At 39.5% G+C, this 22795-nt stretch overlaps 1 pseudogene; it reads right to left on the bottom strand.

The window, feature by feature from the left end:
- The window catches only part of LOC127781777 (polyubiquitin 11-like), a 32612-nt pseudogene extending 27835 nt beyond the window's left edge, over positions 1-4777 (bottom strand).
- Positions 4778-22795: the final 18018 nt, after the last annotated feature.

The following is a 22795-nucleotide window of genomic DNA, read 5'->3' on the forward strand; positions in this document are numbered from 1 at the left end:
TCAGTGTGTGAGTTTGTTTTTTTTTAATTACCCACGGTAGGAGATCAGACGTACGTTATGCAAAAGGCGTCATATAATTTAGGATTATAAATTATTGTATTACTTTCTATCATAAAGTATCATATTGCTTTCTGTATAACCAAAACACAGTCCAATAATCATGACGACAAATGGCAATTCATGCCAATGCATTGTTGAGGGATTTCCAACTCTAAAGATTACTTACAAAAAGGAAAAGGGGCTAGGTAATTAAAGGCAGAAAATCGTCGAGGACATTAGTCGATCTAACACCAAGCTATTCTAGATCAGGGTTCGACTTACCGTCGGTTACCGCGGTTACCGGACTTACCGCGGGGGTACGGTAATATAAATACCACGGTAACTTCTTTAAACAAATAAATTTAAAAAATAATTTGAATTTTTGATAAATTTTGCACGGTTTTTTACAGTTACCGCACGGTAACCGTGCTTACCGCCGGGGCGCGGTAACCCTGGCCCCGGCGGTTTGGGAAACCCTGTTCTAGATAAGCTGCAACTTACATAACCACGTGTATTATATATTTCTGTTGTTTTGGCTGAGGCCCTTAGGTGAGCAGGAGCCACGAGCAAACAGGTACTACCTCCATCTCCATCTCAAAATATAGCAACTTTTAGTTACGAATCTGGACACACAATTATCTAGATTCATAACTAGAAATGTTCAAAATGATCAAATGATCTGAGCAGCATATAAGAGAGAAAATTGCCATGGAAGTAACATCCGAAGGGAAATTCAGCAAACATACTAATCACTAGATTAAGATGACATTGTTCACAACTAGTTTAATTATTCATGGCAGACTAACAGACTGTCAGACTCCACTATAGCAAGAGATAAAAAGGCGAGCCAATACTGCAAGCTCACAGGCCACCACGGAGACGGAGGACAAGATGGAGGGTCGACTCCTTCTGAATGTTGTAGTCAGCAAGGGTGCGTCCTTCCTCGAGCTGCTTGCCGGCAAAGATAAGCGCTGCTGGTCCGGGGGAATGCCCTCCTTATCCTGGATCTTCGCCTTCACATTGTCGATTGTGTCGGATGACTCCACCTCAAGGGTGATGGACTTGCCGGTCAGGGTTTTCACAAAGATCTGCATCTGATGAAAGATAACAGTGATGTTAGATCAATTTGAAGCACACGGTAACTATGCACAGCAAAGCACAATTAACAAATAGAGTACATTCCAAATAAAAAATAGGTTGATGTAGAACATAGTTTCAGTCTGATGTCACATAGAAATACATTCATATTCCGAGTCACAGATATCATTAGTACTGATATGAGTGCAGTTTTTCCTTGTACAACTAATTAACAAAAGGATCCAGTTAGCTCTGAAACACCCCATATTTGGAATAGAAGCAGCAATAACAATTAGCTATGAAACCATGCACGCATTATTTGTAGTTCTGAATGTAAAACAGATAGGGGTGAGTATAATCGATTTGCAATGGCCATCTGGATTTCAAATTAATCAATACACATGTATCCTAGAACACACTGACAATCTCCTATAAAGACCAAATCGAACTTGTACAGCGAAACAGCAAACCACACACACCAAATCCCATGTTCAGCAAATTAATCTACTAAACCAGCATCAAAAACAGAGTTCATGCCGGACGATCCAATTACGCTAGGCTTTCAAGCGTAAACAGCCAGATCCAAACGCACGAATCAAGCGCAACAGCCAAACTAATCTACTAACTAACACATGAAAATTCAAATCTAGTTAAAACCATACACGGTGTGCAGAACTAAAACACGGTTATACAAGGCCCTACGACAGAGTACGCGAGAAACAACATATGACAGCAGCAGTGCAGTTCCAAAGACCGATCATCAGTGATTAATCGATCGCCAAAACTACGAGATTAGAAGGTGATTAGGGCACGGGAGGATTAGGTACGTACCTTGCGAAGGCGAATGGATTGATCGATGAGGAAGAAGACGGCGTGGGGTGCTCGATCGCTATTTATAGCTTACCTGTTCTGTTCAGATGCGCCGCAGATGGAAACGGCCGTGTCCAAGATATCAGTTCTGATTTGTTCCTCTGTTTCCAATTTTTTACGTGTTTCGAATTGGACGTTTTGTTTTCTGTTTCCATGGTTCGAACTGGAAATGTCTTACAATTGTGGTTGTTGATGGTTATACTACTAACAAGGCTCATATATGTGTAGCAATCTTTATTTGTAAAAGGAAATACACACAATAATTTTATTTCTAGCTTTTATTATTGGCAACAGCTATATCAAGCAAAGATACCGGCACACAGGAGAGGTAAACAATGATACGCTTTTTTTTTTTTTTTAGAAACCGAGCAATGATACGCACTATAATATACTCCATATGGTAGTTTGAGAGAGCGGTTTTCAAAAAAAAAAAAAGGGTTTGAGAGAGACTACAATAGAATCAATTTGCATCATATTTTTCGTTATATCTATAATTAATTTGTATTTACTCATCATTAGATTTTCTTCCTTATCTCCAACGTCGGTCCGCGGCAGCATTGTCATTCGTCGGTCATTCCAAGCCCGGTTTCGTTGTCTTTCCTTGAAGAACTAGTTGGCCGCTGCATGCGGATCCTCAGTAGTCAGTACAAGTCATCGACTCTCCACTTTGCTGTACTACTTCATTTGTTGTTTTGACAAAAAAAAAAAGTTCATTTCACGTACCTAATCTAAGATATGAGTTCTATCTTCGTAGAAATGAGGTCCTAAGGTAATATTGAGAGCGGTTTCACTTGACTTGCTTGTTTGACTTGTTCTATCTCCATTGAGGTGCAGCCTATATGGCCATCGAAAAGAAATTTAAAAAAAATTACGTGAGGCCCATCAGGGGCGGACCTAGCCCAAAAATCGAGTGGGAGCATCTTATTAGAATTGATAGTGTGCTCAAAATTTTTTTACTTAATTACACATTAGTAATACACTAAATATTAAATTTGAGTGGGGTCCTAGGACCCCACTCCACATACTGTGGATCCGCCCTTGAGGCCCATTATCACTGGATGCCCTTTCTCCCCCACTCTCTCTCCCCTTTTTTCAATGCGTGGAGATGATTCCCCTGGAACAGACCTTGACGGCAAACTCTAGTAGAAGCAGCGGGGGACGAGGCAGAGCGAGGACATGGGGTCGGTGGCAACCGGAGCTCGAATAAGATTGGTACTCTAGACTGAGTCGACGGTGCCATCGGGAGTGATACACAGAGGAAACTCGGTGGCTAGCGACAACGAGGCAGGGCGGGCCCTTACCAGCAAGCAAGAGGCAATGTTGTGGATAGTCGGGGTGCTGGACTACAACGACCAATGCAGAGCTCGATGAAGATGTCCGGTACAGAGGGGTTGATGTAGGACGGGCTCTTGGAGGGTGGTGGAGGAGGCCTTGTAGAGGCCTGAGATCCACAATTCGCGAATCGCAAGGCGGCAGAAGTGGCAGAGCCAGACATGGCGAGGAGTTCGAGTGGTAGATGGTAGGGACAAAGGAGCCGAAGGCGTTAGGGCTACATACCGGCGTGGTTAGGAGGTTGAGCCGCATGGCAGCGTGTGAAGGAAGCGAAGCCGCGGTTGCCTAGGATTAATTACAAGGTCGCTATTGCTTTGGTCCTCTTCTGCCCCCTCCCCTTTCATGTCGGCCGTCTTCCTAGATACCAGGAAGAGATAGACAAGAAAGATGTGGGGAAGAGGGGAGAAGGGAAAAAGATATGAACCCTTGACATGTGAGCTCATGTGGGTCCTACTATTTTTTATTAACTGTAAGTGCCATGTCAGCAAAAGTCATCCTTAATACTACCTTAGAATTAAATTTGCACTGGTTTTGGAAAATGAAGGATGCGTTATACCCAATTTTATGGTTGAGTAAGTTTGAAAACTCAACCATTTCGAGGGACAAAGTAGACTTTTTTCCTGTATTTGAGCTAAGCTTCTGCTTTCCACGAGGCCCAAATCCTGGCTCATGTAAATGGGCCGGTAAATTAAAGTAAATAAAAGAAAAAAAACGTGCATAATTCGTCTTGGCTGAGGACCTTAGCGGAACAGGAAGTCTGCAACCATGAGCAACACAAAGCCAACAAAGACCTTACATTACAGTCACATTACTAATACAGTAGCAAACAGTGGATCACGATCACAATCACAACAATTAACTGATTAAGAGAGACATGTCTAAAATCTCTGCAGATCACATACTACAACGAATGACATTGTCGAAAATCTCCGCAGCACAGACGAACAGCCTCCATTGTCGTACGGACAGCGAGAGCACACAGCCCAACCCTCCAAGCCACACCGGCGAGGTTGGAAACGGAGAAGACTCCGGCCATCCTGCACACTCTAACCATCAACCACACGCTCTCCCTCAACCCGCTCGCAGCCAGCGAAGTCGAGCCTCCTCCGCCGCCGCCGATCGCCTCCACGTCGTCGTGGTCGTCGTCGATGGCATCGGCGGCGCCGAGGGTGACGATCTCGCCGTCGATGGCCTTGACGACGATCCGCACTTCACCGTGGTCGCCGAGAAGGACTTGCACGAGGTGAAGCGTGGACTCGTCGTGGATGTCGTAGTCGGCGAGGGTGCTGCCGCCGTCGTCGAGCTGCTTGCTGCCGGCGGAGACGTCGACGAGGTGCTGCTGGTCGGAGCGGATGCCTACCTTGTCCTGGATCTTCGCCTTCACGTCGTCGATCGTGTCGGATGGTCTCACCTCGAGGGTGATGGTGATGCCGGTCAGAGTCTTCACGATGATCTGCATTTTCTGATTAAGAGAGATTGTAGCAAACATTGCCAATGTTAAAACAGCATGCCAAGACATTTACAGCCCCATCGTTTTGAATAAACCAAACGGCGTATTTGCAAATAAAAAAACATAATTTCTAAATAAAACTTTTATATACGTGTTCTTAACGATCTAAAATAAACTTTGATGAAAAAAACCTTAAAATTAACTTCAAATTTAAAATTGAAAATTCAAATTTTTGACTAATAAGCATAAGCGAAAATATGAGCCTGTTAGTTGTAAACCATATCAAACAACTAATAGCAGGCTAAATAAGACTATAGCAGTTAAATTGTACAATGATAGCAAAATAGCTAGATCCTCCTCAAACAACCATCTCCGAAGATAATGGTAGTTATAGCCGGAGATTTTAAAACCTTGATACATGTTTGATCAATTAGAAATACAATCAAATCCATATCATGCTGTGTTATTTGCGACTTGACTAATTTCCAGTTATACCGAGAAGCATAATGCACGTACACACATACGTTATTACAGATTACAAACATGCATGTTGATAATAGCCTGATTCTGATAGTAATACACAATTATATTAGCGGAGGATTTAGTTACCTTGCGAGAAGTTGATTAGATCGTGCGTGGATTCCGGACGTTGGGGTGGTCGCGATCGATCGAGATGGGGAGAAGAAGAACGGGTTGGGGTTTCTCGCTATTTGTGTCGAGAGGTTAGGTTCTGTTCCGATATGGCGTCGGAGTCGGAGATCGACGGCCGTGTCGGAGTCCACGTCGGCGGCGCCGGATTTTGCTCTTTTGTCCACGATTTGCCCCCAGACCCGCGTGCCAGTCGCCTTGCGCTGGCCCAGATTTCACCTCGTTCTTCTTGGCCCAAACCGCAGCCCATGACAGGCAACCATCCCGGATTTTTTAAAAAAATATTAGAAAAAATGTCCGTGCGTTGCAATGGGTGAAGTCTATTTTAATCTTATTATTTTTATATATGGTTTAGTTAAGATGAAATTCACCGTAGGAGTTCACTTGGATATCTATTTTTTTTTAGAAAATCATGAGCTACAGTTAGGAGTCCGATCATCTCAAGTTAGTATGCGAGTTTTTTTAAACAGATTTCTTATATGATTCCTTCTGAACGATCTTAAAACCTGACCTAAATATGGATATGTATTTCCAAAAGCAAACGAACTTAAAAACCGACTCATACACGGATGACGTATCAAAATACCGGCAAAAATATCCTCAATTTTTATAATGGTAGAGAAGAGATATAGGTTAAAACCAAAACATAAAATTAAAACCGACTCAAACACGGATAACGAACCATGGAAACATCTTCAATTTTTATATAACCTACTCAAACATGGATGACGGACCGCGGAAACATCTTCAATTTTTATAATAGTAGAGATATATTTACTAAAATATATTTTTTAAAAAGTTTTACAAATCCTTTTTTTCAGGGAAAGGGAGATATATTACTCAGCTAATAGAGTCAGCATCAACGAGATGCGAAACAAAATTACAAGAATTATCAAGTTTTACAAATCTACACCTAACGCCCTCTTTAAAAAACGCCCTCCCAAAGAGCCAGGGGCTGAACTATTGTGCAAAAGGTGTCCATAAACCTGGTCAAGAAAAATATTTACTTAGCTATCTATTTTCACCATACCCTTCAATGCAAACTATTTTCACTATATGTGCATCCTCTTCAATGCAAACTTAGACACTTGTATCAGCTTAAATTTGATGTTGGTTCCCACCTTCATTTCGTTCTAACTCCACCCCTACAAAGAACCTTTTTTATGACGTACTGCACATCCGTTGAAACATGCTAACGGTTGCGGAGGGATGCCGTTCATTTTGCAAGCCCCCTTACTGCCCTCCCAACTATTAGTCATTAGACATTCTTCCCATTGCTCTGATCTCTCTTTCTCCCCTATCTCGACGCACTTGAGACAAGCGCTAGCACCGAAGTTCTCCCGAGCGGGATCTGTAAGCTCAAGCTCGAGGGACAAAGGGGGAAGTGGAACTTGACCTTGCTAACGCATCGAGGGGACGCTCGGTGAGGGGAGGGGGAGGTGGAGTGCTCTCAGGCTCACCAGCATGTCGGGGAGGAGGCGTAGGCTAAGCTGAAGCTCGTCTAACGGCCTGCGCATGGAGCATGTGCTTAGGGCATCGAGAAGGCGGAGCTCGACCATGCCAGCACATTGAGGAGGAGGAGGCGCTTGGGAGGGCAACGCAGGAAGGAGTCAAAGCTCTAGTTTGCAACGCTTGGGGGGGGGGGGGGGAGTTCACGAGCTCACCTGCACCTAGAGGAGGAGGCACTCCAAGATGTGGCGAGGAGCAGGAGCTCAATTTCGTCGGCACATGGAGGAGGAAAGCGCTCGAGGAAACGGGGATGCTGCGGGAAGCCAAAGGTCTACCTCGCCGGCAGTTGGAAGAGGCACTTGGGGAGAAGGAGTTTAACCTCGCCGGTTGGAAGGTGAAGGTGGTCAACGCCTCGTCGGCAAAGGCGGATGGAGCAAGCCTATCGGTGGAGGCAAATCAAGGAAATCTCAAGAAGAGGGAGAAAGTAGGTGAGAGAAGAGGAAGAGGATCTCAAACTCTCAATGCCATGTGGGGTCATTATTGCTTTTAATAATTTTGCTGACCCATATTGGCACGTAGATGCCATATAAGTAGAAAAACCACTACGGTATGTTCTAGGGATGTAAATTGAATGGTTTGATAGTTGAGGGTGTTAGATTCCTGATTTTAAAGTTAAGGGGTGAATTTTAAACAGTAAGAATTGAGGGGGTGTATGATGGATTAATCCCTATAAAAGTAGCAAATAGTTAAATTTCCTCTTGCTGACAGCATTCCAATAAGGTTGGTATTCATTTAAGATTAAGATGAAGTTATGAAAAAAAAAGAAAGCCACTAGCACATAATTAATTAAATTTTAATTGTTACAAACTTAAAAAATAAATTTATTTGATATTTTAAAGCAATTTCAAGTTTTTTACGAAACACACCATTTATCAGTTTGGAATGTGTTAATGAAAATTGAGGTAAAATCTATACCACATGTATGAATGCAACATTTTGGGATTGCCACGATAGATAGCGCCCAAATTGGGGGATCTTATTGCAAAGTTGTGGACAGCTACTACCAGTGTAACGGTCCAAATTCAGGGGGCTTTTCGCAAAATTAGATCAATACGGACCGTTGGATCTACTGAGCCATCTCCCTCTCGCCGGCCGGTCGCCGGAGCCGGGAGAGGAGACCTCGCCTCCGATCTCCCGAAGCCATCTCACGCGCCGCCGCCGCCGCCGCCGCCGACGACGACGACCACGACGAGTTCATATGCGTGTTCATGATTCCAATTAACCATGTTTTATGAACCTTCGGTATGTCACTCTCACAATTGATCTGTACTCCGTACTAACTAATGCAGGGCGAAGCGTTTTCAGATTATTCAGTTTCTTGATTGCAGTTTTTCTTTTCTTCTTCTTTTTTTTTTCATTTTGTACACTGTAGCGTCATCAAGGCAGACACCTGTGCACGGTAGGGTTTTAATTGAACTGTCTCATTTTGTGTGTTCACTTTCACCATCCAAGTTTATTTATTAATCATCTAAAAGAAACACAGTACAGGATTCAGTGATGCTGATTACTGAACTTTCTTTAGGCACTACAAAAGAAATGGATTCAGAGAGTTCAGACAATATCTTGTGGATCATCTTTTACATGGATACTACTTGAGATATATTGCTGCTAAAAGATTCATTTGGCGACCTCAAATTTTCAATCATCTGATGAACCACACACAAACTTTTGCATAGCTGGAGGGCAATGATGCCTCAAATACTCAATAGTGTAGTTCCATTAGAGCAAGGTGTACTTGGTGGTCCAATATGTACAAATTGCTCATGCATCCTGGAGGGGAGATTATTACGACATACATATATTGTACCATTAATACAGCCTTGCTGTACCACAGATTTACATTTAATTTCTGTCTTCTTATGTTTTATAACCCTTTAACTTTTCCTTGGCAACCCTTGGTAATGTACTGCCAATACACTTGCCACATAGTATAAAGTTGTCCAATGCAGGAAACACAGAGTAGCCATGTAATAATCATGCAAGCTATTTGTATCATGAGGATATATTGGAAGCAGAATTTTGATGTTTTCTTGTTTCAGTGCTAAGCTAGGATTATATATATCTGAATGTGAAAAGTGACAAGTAATTTTTATCTTGATTAGGCAGAGTCTGACACAGAGTTATCTGAATCTTTTCTGAACCTGTGGGTTGTTTGTTGCACGCAGTATGGTAGGCTGGCTGGCATACATGGTGACATATACGCCTCTCCCAGGGACCATATATGTGCTTCTCTGCGTAACTGGGCTCTGCCAATAGCTGACCCACTATTCAAGACAAGGTATAAAGCCAGTCCCTACACAAGAACCAAAGCCAAGTAAATACATATGGCCGCTGTGATTTTTCCCTGCAGATTTTACTCCTCCTTTGTTTGCCAACCGTGCTTGCAGTTTGCAGTTTGCAGAGGATGCATATGCTTTGGTTTTGCAATGGCGATGCATGCACAAATGGACATGCAGGTTAGAGATTGGAGTTGGTCTTTCTCTTTTCAAGTGGCTCTGATGAGTCTGATGACCCAGGGCAGGTTCACTTCAGTCCACCCTTTTCTTTTTATGAGATTGACTTTCTGTTGCTGGCCTTGGATTAATGGATAGTATATTTGGATTACAAAAATGGGCCACTAGGCAGAACATAAGGTGATGTTCTTTTCTAATTAAGATATAGATTTTACCTTGATTTTTATTATCATCCTTTTTAAACTGTCAAATGGTACGTTTTGTGCGAAAACTTTCTATATAGAAGTTACCTTTAAATATCAAATAAATCTATTTATCAAGTTTATAATAATTAAAACTCAATCAATCTTGAGCTAATGGCTTTCTTGTGTTCTCAAGTTGTTGTATGACTGTTTTTCTTTCAATGGCTATATTATATTTACTCTCTATCACGGCGTAGGCAGCTTGCAGCACACATGAGTGATGAGTGATGAATTCATGAATATAATCATATACAACCAGTATATATATCTTAGACCTGAATATATGCATGCTTTCTTTGTGTATGCAATATATGTATATCGATTTTTGCTGGAACATGATTCCTAGTTAGGAGTCTACGACTTGTCATTACATCGAAGTTTGCAGAGTACTTAATTATATATAGTGACTATTTACTGGGATGCAGAAATGGGAGGGCTAATGATGCTAATATATCCAAAGACTGTCAGGTTAGTATATAAACATAATTTTCCTTTGAACTTCCACCATACTTCTGCAAATTCCAGTGTCACCTACAGCTTGCTTATGTGTGTATAAATGCAATATTTATGTCACTGGGCAATAAGTGAGGCTGTTGAAGTACCAAAAGGAACAATTTGCATCGTTAATGCTGCAATATTTAGTATCTCACGCACTGAGCAATAAGTGAGGATGGAGTATTAAAGTAGTAAAGGAACATTTGGAATTTCATGCTGATGATCATAAGCCTGAAAATTAATGACGGTTTATCTTTTTATGGGAGTTGAGATAAACCGCTCGTAATTATGGAGCAAACTTAATTCTAATGTACTGACAGTGGAAGAAAATGATGTCTAAGGTATGTTTATGACCAGTGTATGTCGGCATTTAAAGGTAATTCTGGTCGTTGAACCTTAACACAAAGGAAATCAATGTTTCTTCCTCAACAAACATATTCTCACAGTTCTCAACTAGACATATCATGTTATAAATAATTGTAGTCAAACTTAAAACTTTAGCCTCAAATATCCACAAAAATACAGAGATTTAGCATGTGAGAATAATATCAGTACATATTTATCATAAAAACTATTATCATATTGTTATGATTTATTTATGAACACTTACTTAAGAAACTGAAACCGAACAAAGAGAAGGGAACTAATTAACCTTTAGAAACCGAAACAAACACACAAAGTGGTGCACAAAACGAGTGTCTAATGGCCTCCAATGTTTTTCAGAGAGTAACCCTGTTTTTTCTTGACCAAATGAAAGGTTCATCTTGGGAATAAATTGATTCAAGCGACCAAATAAAAGATAAATCTAGAGAGATTTGATTTACCATTTAAAACCTGAAATCAGACGTGAAATCGTGCACAAATCGAGTTTCTAACGATCTCCAAAGGTTTTAGAATGAAAAAAAGAATTGACGACCTCCCTTGCCTCTAGCCCGAGAAGAATGAAAATTCTTAATCAGAGGAGTGCACGGCCTTAACTAATAAGATCCACGTATCATTATTGGTTCAAGTGATGAACCAGTAGTGATGTACATACTTCGGATGGTCAGTTCATCTGAACAATAGTCACTACCGCTTTGTGGCAAGAACCGGTAGTATTGTGTCACCTATCATTTCGTGCCGTGAACCGGCAATGACGGTATCACTGTCAATTCAGATCATGAACTGGCAGTGATACCGAGCCGGTTCACATCGGACAATGATAGTTGTTTATGTAGTAGTGTTATTAGAAATGATAGTACTTAATATGCATATTGGTGACTATGTTGGTGTATAAAACAAGTATAAAAATTAATAAACATAAATAAAGAGAGTGCATTTCGCTGAATGACAAGGAGCCTTCCATCATAGCCTACTGATTCTACTCATGTACCTGTAAACCAAGGAAATTGTGTACACAAAGATTCTTAAGATACCAAAAATTGTTTAATTAATTAGCCTCTACAAAAATTGGGATGGCATCACACTGTAGACCATTAATGAATTATTTAATATAATTATGCATGTATATCTCTGTTAAATCTCTAGGGAACATGTTCATATCCTTATAATAAAAATCATGCTACCCAACATTTCTTTAAAAAAAAACAAGATGTTATTAGTGGTAGTGCCTTAAATACAATGTTACAGGAGAGGAGGCTTGCTTTCACAAGTTGGTATTTCCACATCAACTAACACGACACAAGGACATGGAGGCCCACATGTCAATATCAATATGTATATCAATGTCAATGGGGCATTAGTGATGACCCTGACTCGTGTGATTTCGAATGATGCGTATAGGGTTTCAATATGTGCACTTTTTTCCAACCAATCCTTAGAACAGATAATCAAATTAAATATATAATCTTGACTTTACTAGATTTGGTATTATACAAGCAAGTTTGTATAATGAAATATAATTAATATTTCAAAGCACATATGTAGTTTAGTTTATACAAAACTAAATTATATTTTATATTCATCATTAGTTTAGGTAATTATAAGGAAATTTATAATCTTTTGACACCAACATCATGGATTAATGTTTGTCTACAAAATTACTTCTTAAGCTAGAGGTTTGTTATTCATCAATAATTGAAGTTGATAAGTCCATGTATTTTGTGGGGCTTGCCATGACAGTGAAGGGTGTACAGCCACATGTTTTGCAATTATTATACTTGTTTATCAGCGAGGGAAAATGATCGATGAACATATATATATATATATATATATATATATATATATATATATATATATATATATATATACCACACCAATAATTTGGGGTTAAAGATACTACTACTTGGCATGGACTACACCCACGTATACTTTTCACCATATGAACACAGGATGATTGTTGTCACCGTCGTTAGCCGGCCGGTGGCTGTACGTTTAGGCTTCTGATTCAGAATAATTAATCTCCCCTCCAAAATACTGGGGTAGTATTTAATTATAGTTGGTAGTAATATTATTCAAGAGGCTTTTACAACCTCATCTTTTCGCTTATACTTATACATATCAACCAAAATTTAGATTTTTAACTTTAAATTTAGAGTTGATTTTGAGTTTTTTTTCATCGTAGTTTATTTTTTAGTCTTTGCTTTCAGATCGTTAAGAAAATGTATATAAAATTTTTATTCACAAATTATTTTTCATTTGCAAATATATCGTTTCGCTTTTTTTCTCCAATATGCCAAATGATGGGGTTGTTAGTTACTGCTAACATTAGCAGTTTACTATATATTATCAGATTATCTTGTGGAACAAAGGGATATCATTATTATTTCTAAATTATAGTACGAAAACCGGACCGGTGACGAGTGACCCGAATAATCTCTCGGTTCACCAATTTGGCGGTCTAACCAATGGGCTAGATGTATAGTACTACCCGGGGTCAGGGACCCGGATAAATTATTCAATCATAGCTTAATTTATACTATATTAGTTAGTATATATCAACCAATAATTTGATAGTTAGCATGTATTGGACCCCGGTAATTTTTCTTTTGGGTTTGCCACGGACTGATGCAATGGTAAGATGGTTAGCACAGATCGCTCCCAACCAGCAAACGGACCAGACAATCTGGTTCTGGGTTTTTCGATTAAACAGTCAGGTCAGCCTGATTTTTTAAACTATAGGTGGTGTTTAAATCTCCTGAAGATAAATATTAAGTGTTTCACGTAAAACGAGTTGGTAATAACATGTGATTATGTGATTAATTGAGTTTTAATTATTACAATCTTGAAAAATGGATTAATCTTATATTTTAGAACAACTTTTATATAGAAAGTTTTCGCACGAAACGCACCGTTTAGCAGTTTAAAAAGCGTGACACTTTTATCTAAAAGTTTATTCAGTTTTTGTTGGAAAAAAGAACAGGGCGATAGGCTTGTTACAGCTACTCCAAGAATGTTGAGAATATGAGATCGTGGCCGGGGCGATGAAATCCCTAAAAAGTGTTGAAAGGTTGGACTAGTTATTAATTGCCAAGTTCTTACATGATTTGCATATTGCTTCGCTAGCTATACCAAGATCATGAGGCGAATTCCCAATCATATTGCAATACGCGGAACAAAATATGCAATTGTTGCCAGAAAACCTAGACAACGATATCCCGTTAGAATGGGATACCCTTCTATGAGACGATACCTCAGGGGCGTAGCCAGCTAGGTGACACCGTGGTCCACGGACCACCTAAAAAATTAAAATTATATTATATGTGCTAGTTAATATAATAAAAATTGTATAGTGGACCACCCTTTTAATTGACATATTATATATAGATGGACCACTTTTACTTTAAATCCTAGCTACGCCACTGCGATACCTGATACCTAATACCTGTTGTGGTACCAGTTGCATCGTACCCGATACCTGTGATACATGTTACCCGGTACCTGTGATACCTAGAACTTGATACCTGTGATACTCGTGCAAGAAAATACTCCCTCCGTTTCACAATGTAAGTCATTCTAGCATTTTCCACATTCATATTGATGCTAATGAATCTAGACATATATATCTATCTAGATTCATTGATATCAATATAAATGTGGGAAATGCTAAAATGACTTTTTTTTCTTAGATAATGGAATATAATATCCCGGCCTTTACTCAAAAGAGCTACAGCCAATTATTACATAGTAGTTTTCATGAACATAGTGTAAATCTAAATGAATAGAACACACCGAAGATCACTATTATTGAAACCAGCCTAGCGTAAGGAAATCACAATTATTGAAGTCTATTTGTAAATCTCTAACCATAATTGGCAAATAGTTGCATAACCGTGGTCTCCAACTTTCGGCATGCAACCTTCAGAAACTCTTCATCTTCATCACACCTTTGTAGTTGTGCCCAAAACCGGAGCCAATGAGTTGCCCTGAAAATAACCTGCATATAGGAAAATGATGGTGATTTGTCAAAAACCATATCGTTCCTACTCAGCCATATTGCCCAACAAATGGCAGAAGCTCCAACAAGTATCAGTTTACTCATTTTCTTATCAACTCCCAAAAGCCACCCATTAAAAATATGAGATATGCTAACTGGAAGATTAAAACCAAAAGAGAACTGAACTGCTCTCTATAGAAATTTCGCAAAATGACAATCCATAAAGAGATGTTGAATAGACTCATTCTTCAAACAAAAAGAACACCTCAAGCTGCCATTCCAGTTACGCCTTGCCAAATTATCCTTAGTTAACACAACCCCTTTAAGCAGGTACCACATGAAAATTTTAATCTTAAGTGGCAACTTAAGCTTCCAAATACACTTGTTTCTCTCGATATAGCCATTATTAATTAAAGCTAGGTATATAGACCTCACCGAGAACAAGCCATTCTGATGGAAATTCCATCTTAAACTATCAGACAAATCATTCAACTGAATATGTACTATAGAGGCACACAACTAATGCCAACAAACAAGATTCTGACCAACTAAAGTTCTCCTGAAAGAAACATTAAGCGGAACATATCCCATAACAGTGGCAATAGAAGATGTTTTCCTCTGAACAATTGCGTACAAAGATGGATATTTATCCTTAAAAGCCAAGTTACCAATCCATCTATCTTCCCAAAATCTGATTTGTTCCCCATTATTGACAATCCAAGAACCCATATTTAAAAAAGTACTTTTGACATTCATGAGACCAGACCAAAAATGGGAATCACCTTGTTTCCTGTCAACTTGGGTTATAGATTTATTATAAAGATATTTCCTCTTCAATAAATCATGCCAAACCCCATCCTCATTAATTAACTTAAACAACCATTTACTTAAAAGACATTTATTTTGTATCTCCAAATTATGAATCCCAAGACCCCCCTGGTCCTTGGGTTGACAAACAACATTCCACCTAGTGAGCCTGTATTTTTTCTTATGGTCATCCCCTTGCCAAAAAAAACCGCGATCTATAATAATCAATTTTACGAAGAACCCCTTTCGGCACCTCAAAAAAAGATATCATAAACATGGCTAAACTTGAAAGAACAGAATTAATCAACACCAGTCTACCACCAACAGATAAATGCTTGCCTTTCCAACTACTAAGCTTTTTCTCAATTCTCTCTTCAATAAGTTTCTAATCTTTATTAGAAAGCTTCCTAAAATGCATCGGAATTCCAAGGTATTTAAAAGGAAAGGTACCTAACTTACAACCAAAAATATCAGAATAGTGTTCATAACATTCCTTTGCCTAACCAAAGCAAAATAATTCACTCTTGTGAAAATTTATTTTTAGGCCAGATAACTATTCAAATACCGATAAAATCAGTTTCAAATTCTTTGCCTGTTGCAAGTCATGCTCCAAAAAGATAATAGTATCATCTGCGTATTGCAAGATAGACACACCATCATCAACAAGATGAGGAATAACCCCATTCAAGAGTCCCGCCTCTTTAGCCCTCTTAATCAATAGAGTAAGCATGTTAGCTACTATATTAAAAAGAATAGGGGATAAAGGATCCCCTTGCCTAAGTCCTTTGTAAGTTTGAAAACAATTACCAGCTTGTCCCGAGGCGTTAATTTCTCCATCCAGGAAAAGCAAAAGGAGAGCTTCTGATAGTGATCAGCTTGTCCTTGAAAGAGCTGAAAGGTTGAAGGCGGAAAAGAACTTGGAGAAACCCCATGCTAAAGGTAATATGGATGTTAATGTTTCTTTTTTACAATTTACAAATGATCAAATTTCTACTTCCCTTAATAATCTAGGTGTGATTCCTTCAAATAAAAATGTTATTCTCAATAATGTTATAGAAGATTTAAAGTGTGTAGAGAAAAATAGGTTGAGTGAACATATTAGTTCCTCTGTTAACCAAATTCCTGATGTAATTGTTGAAGGTGAGTTAGACGATCAGTTCGATGATAATACTCTACTACAACATTTATGTGGTGAAATTATGGAGGAGGTGATGGATTTAAGTGGGAATAGTGATAATATTCAGTCCACTTTGGATTCCATGGTACCTTCTACTAATAGTATTTCTAATGGTAAGAAGGGTAAAAAAAAGAAGAAGAATAATAAAATTAGTTTTAAATGAAAGGAATCTTTTGGAATTGTGATGGGTTCAAGGACCCGAAAAAACATAAGTTTGTTTCTGATTTAACCAAAGAACATCAACTTGATTTTATTGCTTTATCTGAGACTGTTAAGAAAGAATTTTCTACAGCTGCTCTTAATAATCTTTGTGCTGGTAAAGATTTTTTGTGGCATTGTAAACCTCCTAGAGGCAGATCTGGTGGTCTTCTGTTGGGTATTAATTTATTAAATTCTGACATTGGTTTGATTGATGAGGGGGATTTTTATATTAAGTTTCATTTGCGAAATAAAGCTGATAATTTTAAGTGGGCCTTAGTGTTGGTGTATGGACCTGCACAAAATGAGTTTAAGGACCAATTTCTTGCAGAATTAGTTAACATGTGCAGTCATGAGACCTTACCAATTCTTATTGGTGGTGATTTTAACATTATTCGTAGTCCTAATGAAAAAAATAATGATAATTATGATGATAGATGGCCCTTCTTATTTAATGCTATTATTGATGGGTTGTGCCTTAGGGAGATACAAATGACTGGTAGGAATTTTACTTGGGCAAATAATCTGGCACACCCAACCTATGAGAAACTGGATAGAGTTTTAGTGTCGACGGAATGGGAGCAAAAATACCCTTTATCCTCTGTTGTTGCTCTCAATAGAGATATTTCAGACCATACTCCTTTGCTCCTAAATACAAAATCTTCCTCTTTTAGTAACGCTCAACATAGTTTTAAGTTTGAACTTGGTTGGTTGTTACGTGATGGATTTGTTGATATGGTAAAAGAAGTTTGGTCTGGGGTTGATGAGGGCAATACTCCTATGGAGCGTTGGCAAGCGAAAATTCGCCGCCTAAGACAGCATCTTAGGGGATGGGCTAAACATACCAGTGGTTTATACAAAAAAGAGAAAAAGCATATTTTAGATAAGTTGGAGGCGCTGGATAAAAAGGCAAAGACTGTTCTCCTGTCTCAAGAGGAAGTTGATATTAGATTGTTTTTCAGGAGTAGGTTATCTGTCATTCTAAGGGAAGAAGAAATTAAATGGTATCAGTGGGCTAAGACTAAGGATATTTTAGAGGGTGACTCTAATACAAAGTATTTTCATTTAGTGGCAAATGGAAAACATAGGAAAACTAGAATTTATCAACTACAGGAGGGTGATCATTTAATAAGTGGTGATGCCAATTTAAAGTCGCATATTACCACTTATTATAAAGGTCTTTTTGGCCCTCCTGATGAGTCTGACCTTCAGTTTGATGAGAATTATGTTGCTGACATTCCTCAAGTTTCATATTTAGAGAATGAAGCCTTAACTAAGGAATTTTCTGAAAATGAGGTTAAGGATGCTATTTTCCAAATGGAACATAACAAAGCTCCGGGCCCAGATGGATTTCCTGCTGAGTTTTACCAAGTTTTCTGGAATGTCATTAAATTTGACCTTTTAGAGCTATTTAAGGACTTTCATTCTGGGAGTTTGCCTTTATATTCGCTTAACTTTGGTACTATCATTCTTTTGCCTAAGTGTGCTGAGGCTTTAAAGATTCAACAGTATAGACCTATATGCCTACTTAATATTAGTTTTAAGATTTTTACCAAAGTTGCTACAAATAGAATAATGGATGTCGCTCAAAAGGTAATTAGTCCTACTCAAACTGCGTTTATTCCTGGGAGAAATATTATGGAAGGGGTGGTTATTTTACATGAGACTTTACATGAATTACATCGCAAAGATAAAAGTGGTGTAATTTTTAAGATTGATTTTGAGAAAGCTTATGATAAAGTTAAATGGCCTTTTGTACAACAAACTTTGAGAATGAAAGGCTTTTCTCCTAGATGGTGTGAATGGATAGCTTCTTTTGTTCAAGGTGGTCATGTTGGTATAAAAGTTAACGATGCTAAAATGACTTATATTGTGAAACAGAGGAAGTAGTTAATATGTCCATCCCGTTGCAATGAGATCCCGTCTTGTAGCAGACAAGCCGTATAAATCATCTCGTCGAATTCATTTATTATTAGGGGACAGTCCAGTAAACAGTACTACTACTACTCCCAAGTCCCAAGTCCCAACTAAGAGCAAGGTTAATAGTATAGCCAACCACTAACTCCAATTCATCTATAGTCAATCTAATAGCCTATTCATACAATAGTTGCTTACTATACTATTAGCATATGGTCCCACTGTCATACACACATTGTGTCTTGGAGTCCGTGCTGCAGTTGGCTACAGATTTGTAGCCCGCTACTCTTCTCTCTCATCTTTTATCTTATTAAAATATGTTTGCAGCTGGCTTATAGCCTACTATTGTACCTGCTCTAAGATCATATACAACTGTATGAATTGACCTGCTATACTTTCATATTCCGAGCAACAGTAATTATTTAATTCTAACATGAATCTAGCTAGTATAGTCGTGCTACCATTAGACTACTTCAAACTTCAAAGTTCAGATTACTTCTCTCTTGAGAAAGTCAAAAAAGAGAGAAACCAGCAAAGAGCCAAAGAACTTGCATGTAGTATCAGAAGTTGACATGTAGTAATGACCAAATTCAATGCAGGTTATCTGGAGGTTTGTATACTCCACTCTATTATGTTGAGTCAACACATGAGGCGATTACTAGTAACGGTTGTCAGTTATTACTACTAGTACAGGTCACATATATATACTCACATATGACCTGCATGCTAATTAATTATAGCACTACAGTAGAGTAAATATAATTTGTGCCTCTGTTGTTCATGGAAAAGGGTCCGTTTTACAACCTTAAACTTTTGCGTAAGTTTGAAAATCAACCATAAATTTTTTTAAAAAATAGATGCTATTCAACACTCTTAATTTTCCAAACCAGACAAAAATGCCTCGGTACGATGCAATTTGGTTCGTGATGCTGACACGGGAATGGTTTTGCTGATGTCGGCAGTCTCAATTAGGGATGAAAACGGCTCGGAAAGTTTCTAGATTCCGTACGTGGTTTCGAAAACAAAAAGTGTTGGTCGGAATTTTTTTAGAAACTTTTTTCTCAAAAACGGAAACGAATATGATAAGGCTGCTATCCATCGAAAATCGGAATCCGTTGGAAACTTTTCGGAAATGAATTCAATTTTTTTTCTCGGAATTGGAAGCGAAGCATTTCTCATATACAACTAATTAGCTTCTGTTTTCTCTACTCTAAATGTTTAAATTTATACTATGTATTGAGATGTTTAATTAAATAGAAATATTTTTCTAGTCCAGTACTTTAGATTTTTTTCCTAATGATTTTTTTCCAATTTTATTAGGCCATGTCGTAGATGAATATAGTTCTTTTTTTTCCAAGAAAGTAAAGTGTACAACTAGATGTATTATTATTATTGATAAAAATATAAGTATCTATTTATTGTTTTAGAAAAAAAATATTTAGCTACATCTCTTTGTTGATTTGAGAAGTTCAGTTTAAGGGCTTTTTATATTCCGATAAATATCCGTTACCGTATTCACTCCAATTCATATTCACTTAATTTTCATATCCGAGATTTCCGATTCTGAAAAAATTATGGAAACGAAGACGATAAAGGTGGTTTCCATCCGTTTCCAAACCGTTTTCATCCCTAGTCTCAATGCTACTAAACAAAGAAAAAATAACAGGGTCCACATGTCATCACCCCTTGTCTTTCTTCCAAAAAGGGAAATGTGACTTGTGAGATATGAAGAGATTGTAGGAGAGGGAAGAGAAAGAAAGATATGTGCAAGAACGTGAAGGAAGAACAAAGAGATGAGAGAGCATGATATCCGAGTCCCACTAATCCTATTTATTTTACTTTCAAGTTTGTTAAGTTGCTGTGCCATGCAAACATGGTTGTATTTGGCCGGTCTTAAGGGACATATTGTTTTTCCAGTTTATAAAGTTCAGTGTTGATTAACGTTGTTTGAAACTTTAATTAGGTTTTATTTTCAGGCTTCCACAGCTAAATTACACTGAAATATCAAAATAACTGCTTTGTTCCTTTAAAGATTTTTTTTATACACCATTAACAGTTAAAAAAAATCATGTTCACGAAGTATTTTTCATGTAAGAAATGTAATGCTGTTTTCTTAACTATAGCTATATTTTGTACCAATTGATGGTTAAAAGTTATTTTTGAAATGGGCAAAGACCTTAAAAGATAAACAAAAAATGGTGGATATATATACATTGAATTATTAATTTATGCTTTTCAATACTGATCCAAATAAAGATATATTTACACAAAATAATATGAATGTATAAGCAGGATACAGGCTAATTAAAAAGGTCAGCTTAAACGCAAGTGGAGAAATTGAAAGTTGAAATGTATCGTGAAAATTTTGGATTTTTCATTATTGATGAAGTCCCTTAGACTCATAAATACTGTCACCCACCAAAACAGATTGTCATACGTGATCTTTGAGTTGGGAGCATCCAATGATGATGAAATAGGGTCTCTCCCTGCATCATCAATTCAGTTGGCGCTATATAGCTGCATGCCTGTTTCACCACAGCACAACAGTACTCATGCACATATACTACCAAGGAATTTAATACGGGAAATAATAATAATGGATGGGTGTACATCAATGTGTTGCGTTGGACGATATGGTGTACTATAGCTCTCGCTTTTCTCCGTAGTGGAAAACAAATTAAATAAACTGTAAATAACTACAACCTCGTTATATATAATATTGTTTGCTCTGTGCGGTTTCAAAAAGGGAAAAAGTACAATTACCACCCCCCCCCCCCCCCGGGGAACTATCGCGGATGACCGAATTACCCCCTATACCCGAAAACCAGAACATTCACCCTAAACTTTCAATACTGGATTAATTACCCCCCTCGACCCAATCCAGAGCGGTTTTGTCCTACATAGCATACGTGTGGTAATCTAGTCAGCATTTTATTTATAAAAAAATACGGGACCCACTTGTCATACTCCTCTTCCCTCTTCCTCTCTCTCTTCTCTCTCTCGCGCATGGCGTGCACGGCGGCGCAGGGATGGGTGGTGGGCGCCTAGGCGTGGGCGAACGGCACGGACGACGGCGCAGATAGTGCCAGCCAAGGACAAGCCCGCCACGCCCGAACATGTTGGAGACGTCTGCCGAGGAGGACGCGCACACCGTGGTGCAGACACAGTCACAACCTTCGGGGGTGGACGCGGCGCGACGCAATCGCAAGCGGCGGCGGTAGGAGTAGCTCAGCATGTCGGCCTCCTTCTTCGAGCGCCTGGTACAATGGCTCATGGAGCACCAGGAGAGCCTCCACCGCTAGTTCCTTGACGCCATGGAGCGTAGGGAGCAGGAGCACGCCGCCCGCAACGAGGCGTGGCGCCACCAGGAGGCCGCCTCGCACGCGCAGGACCGCGCCAGCACCGCCGCACGCGAGTCCGCCGCCAACCCTGTGCTTGGCTCCGACGACATGAGCCTACAGGTTGTCCATGATGCCTCGAGCGGCCTCCGCCACCGCCCGCCGCCACCCTGCCACCCCATGCTGCGTCCACCCCCGCCGCCCTCGTCCTCCAATCCCCTCCTCGGTGCCGCCCGCCGCCGCAGAGTCCTCCTCGCGCTTTGCCACCGCCCCTGCACAAGCCTCGTCGCCATTGGCACGAGCTTGAGAGGGCGCCGGCCGCCGTCGCCGTGTCCTCCCGCGCTTTGCCACCGCCCCCTGTATAGGTCTCGTCGCTGTTGACACGGATCCCGAGAGGGCACCACCCGCCGCTGTCGCGTCCTCCCCGTGCGCCGCCGTCCACCGCGCGTCCCCACGTGTCGCCGCCCACCTCCCGTCCATAGCCGCGTGCCCGAGCCCATCCACAGCCGCCTGTCCAAGTGAGAGAGAGATGGACTAGGCAGAGAGAGAGGGCGCTAGGGAGAGAGAGGGACTGGGGAGAGAGAGAGAGGGGAGAGATATGACAAGTGGGTCCAAGGAGTTTTTTTTCTGACTGGATTACACGTTAGCGCTACTTGTGCAAGCTCAAGCCAAAACTACTTAAAACAGTGTCAGGGGGGTAATTCATCCGGTATTAAAAGTTTAGGGTGGGCAATATCTGGTTTTCGGGTTCAGGGGGTAATTTGTACTTTTTCCTTTCAAAAATGAATGAAGCAATAAAAAAAATTGTTCTTAGTGGTTACAAAAATAAAATACTACAAAAAAATCCCCTCGAAATCAACATAAAATT

Source organism: Oryza glaberrima, chromosome 8, assembly GCF_000147395.1.
Source record: "Oryza glaberrima chromosome 8, OglaRS2, whole genome shotgun sequence".
NCBI lineage: Eukaryota > Viridiplantae > Streptophyta > Magnoliopsida > Poales > Poaceae > Oryza > Oryza glaberrima.